Below are 3,408 nucleotides of genomic sequence, written 5' to 3'. Positions count from 1 at the left end.
TGTGTTTTCTAAATGTGTAACTCTGTTCACTTTTGAAATTCAGTTCATGTGTAGCCATGTTTACATTCCCTCTATAAGTGATAGATTACAATAAGTTTCTTTTTTCTTTGTGGCTCATTTCACTTAGCATCATCGTACCTAAAGCCACTCATTATGCTGCTATTGGCCTTATGACATTGATTTTATGTCTGAGTGACATTCCATTGTATATAAGTACCACAACATCTATATCCATTTTTTTTCCTTTCCTGGGATATTTAAAGTGTACCGAAGTCTAGGTTCTTGTAAACAGAGCAGCCCTAAACTTTGGGCTGGCTGTGTGTTGTGGATTTTTAGTTTTCCCAAAATACACGCCCATGAGTGGAAGTGTGCTATGCTCTGTAGCTCTGTTTTAGAAAACAACATACAGTTCTCCAGAGAGGCTGTTGGCAATTTACATCCTGTCCATCGGCGTAACCAGGCTCCCTTTTCTCCATGGCCTGTCCTGCATTTGTGGATTTTACACTATTTGCGGATGGCCCTTTTCACAGTAGGTAAGGGACACTTCTCTGTAGTGTGGATTTGCAATGCCTGATGGCTTGCTTAGCCAAAAAGGGCGTATGCATTTTTTCCCGAATATATTCAAGAAAATACACATACTCCCTTTTCAGCCAAGGGCAACATTGTTGAAGTTCTGTCGCTTTTCATGTGCTTTAAAGATGACTCCAATCTACCTCTTGAAATCTGTTTCCTTCAATTCTGCCTTGCATTCAAATCATCTTCACTGTCTTACCTCAATATATATCTGGATGATAGTTGTCCTTTATAACTCTGCAAGTTTGTGAATTGCTGTGCCCCTGATTTCCATTTTTCAACTCGCCTATTTGTGAGCTGGCTGCAATACCGCAGGATGGTTTTAGGCCCTAGTCTGGTTCCAGGGCTTCAGGCTGAGCCTTTGGTTAATTCTTCTTCCTGATGGGAAACTAGAGTAACATGTGCCCATCCAAACACCTACAGCTAATCTCTCATTTATTCCCCCTCTTCCTGTTCATCCTCTGCACAATTTGCAAACTGTGCATAACAGGAGGGTAAAGGCGCTGACACTCCAAGTGGGGAGATTTTTAGTAATGCAGATGGAATGGCGAAGCCGAGCACGACAAAAGGAAAAATGAGGTACCTTTTAGAAAACTTTCCCAATTACACAGTGTACCATCCACTGGGTTTCCCATGCATGCTTTAACTGTAGGAAGATTCCCTTAAACCTGGAGAGTTGGGACCACTAGAATGGGTAGTACACAGTATTGCTCTAAGTGGTGTTCTTTTGCTCACACAACCTCAACAATCTTGTCAGCCCCAAGTGTCCAGTTTTATGTCTCATCCAGCTGTGGGTGTAAAGGTGGACAATCCAGGTTGCATCACAGGCCCTGAACGTAATTGTTAAGGCTTTCTCTCTGTTTCGCTGTTTTTGCATTTTGCTTTTGAAATTTATTTTTATAAGGGTGTTTAGCTGAATTTCAGGGCTGTGTTCATGTTGTTATACACACACATGATTCCTTTATGGAGACATGAGAATACATATGTATTAAAATTCTTGGAGTCAGATATATTCCTCTGCAATGAATAGGGGGTGTTGAGTCCAGTTCCTTGTGAGGGGAGTAGGTGATGTCTATTACATACTTGGTATATGTAACGTTATCTGTGCTAATTTAAAACTGTGGTTTTATGCATCAACCCACCTCGCCTTTCCCCTTAAGCAGGCAGAATATTGTTTCCTATGTGTGTGACTCTGTTGTGTTTGTAATTCAGTTCATTCGTAACCATGTGTACATTCCCACTATGAGTGATAACTTATGATAAGATTCGGTACTCTGTTATCTTTCCAAACTCAGTTCATGTGTAGCCATATTTACAGGACTTTCATAAGTGATATCTTATGATAAGTTTCTTTTTCTGTGTGACTTATTTCACTTAGAATCATCGTACCTGAATCCACTCATTTGGCTGCTACTGGCCTTATGACATTGATTTCTTGGCTGAGGAATATTCCATCGTACATAAGTACAACAATTTCTTGTACCATTTTTGTTTTCCTGGGATATTTAAGGTGTACCCAAGTTGAGGTTCTTGTAAGCAGTGTAGCCCTTAATTTGGGGGTGGCTCTGTCTTGTTGATTTCCAGTTTTCCCAAGGTATATTCCCTAGACTGGAAGTGCCCTTGGCTCTGTAGCTCTGTTGTTTACTTGTTTTAGGGAACACAATGCACTCCTCCAGTGAGGCAGTAGGCAATTTACATCCCGCCCATCATCATAAGAAGGCTACCTGTTCTCCAGGGCCTGTCTTGCCTTTCTGGTTTTTACACATTTTGTGGATGTCCCTTTGGATCGGTGGGAGGTGATACTTCATTGTAGTGCAGATTTGCATTGCCCGCTTGCTTGCTTGGCCAAAAAGGGCGAATGCGTTTTCTCCTGAATATATTCAGGAGAAAACACATAGGTCCTTTTTGGCCAAGTGCATCATTGTCGAAGTGGTGCCCCTCTTCCTGTGCTTTACAGCGATTCCTACGTACCTCTTGAAATCTGTTTCCTGCTATTCTGCCTCGCGTTCAAGTCGGCCTCGTTGCCTTCCCTCAACAGATTTTTGGACGATAGTTGTCCTTTATTACTCTGCCAGTTTGTGAATTGCTGTGCCCCTGAGCTCCATTTTTCAACTCGTTTTTTGTGAGCTGAATGAAAGTCCAAAATTTTGGTTCAATACCTATACTGGTTCCCGATGGGTGGCTGAGTCTTTGGTTAATTCTTCTTCCTGCCGGGAAATTAGAGTGACATGTGCCCGTCCAAATGCCTAACAGCTACTCTCTCATTGGTTCTCCCTCTTCCCTTCCATCCTCTGCCAAATTGGCAACCTGTGCGAACCAGGAGGTTAAAGGGGCTGTCTCTCCTAGTTGGGAGATTGATAGTAAAGCAGTTGGAAAGTCAAACCGGAGCACCACGAGAGGGACTATTCATTGAGTTTTAGAAACATTTTGTATTCACAGTGTGTCCATTCTCTAGGTTTCCCGTACATGTTATAGCTGTAGTAATATTCCCTTCAACCTGGAGAGTTCGGACCCAGGGAATGGGGGCCATGCATTATTGCTTTATAGGGTCTGCATTTGCTCACCCTATTTCACCAATCCTCTCAGTCCCAAGTGTCCAGCCTTAAGCCACATCCAGCTGTCCTTGTAGATAGGGTCATTCCAGGTTTCATCAGACACCCTGAAGGAATTGTAAAGAATTTCCCTGTTTTTTTGTTTTGGTTTTGAAATTCCTTTTTATAGTGGCTTTGAGCTGATTCTCACTGCCATGTTTATGCCAGTCTAGACACACTTGATTCCCTTATGGAGACATATCAATACATAGGTTTTAAGATTCTTACTAGTCAGATCTATTCC

Source organism: Mesoplodon densirostris, unplaced genomic scaffold, assembly GCF_025265405.1.
Source record: "Mesoplodon densirostris isolate mMesDen1 unplaced genomic scaffold, mMesDen1 primary haplotype scaffold_37, whole genome shotgun sequence".
Taxonomy (NCBI): Eukaryota; Metazoa; Chordata; class Mammalia; order Artiodactyla; family Ziphiidae; genus Mesoplodon; species Mesoplodon densirostris.
The sequence above is the reverse complement of the archived record's forward strand: the minus strand, read 5'-3'. Positions refer to the sequence as shown.